The sequence below is a fragment of the Plasmopara halstedii genome (assembly GCF_900000015.1).
Source record: "Plasmopara halstedii genome assembly, contig: Scaffold_292, whole genome shotgun sequence".
Lineage (NCBI taxonomy): Eukaryota > Oomycota > Peronosporomycetes > Peronosporales > Peronosporaceae > Plasmopara > Plasmopara halstedii.
Window position 1 is genome coordinate 982,356 of NW_020187213.1, and position 326 is coordinate 982,681.

Genomic DNA, 326 nt, shown 5'->3' on the forward strand with positions numbered 1-326 from the left:
GTCTACACGTTTGTGCTTTTGTACTTTTCTGTCAGTCGTTTGGTCGCGCTTAAATCACTCGTGGTCAAGTACAGTAGCATCGCAGAGTATACTCCACAAATTAAGGCCGCGGTCATGGCATTAGGCTTTTTGGAAGATTTCGTTTGCACCACGTATTTCAGCACGCTCCTATGTGCGCTGGATATAGTGAAGCATGCTGTCTATAAGGACCGCAAGTTTGGGATTTTCGGACACTTTGGGACGTTTATCCTTTCCGGGTTGCTGTTTTTAGTCATGATGTGTCCATTTATTGCCGACTTGTTACTAGTAGTGCATCGAGACATGAG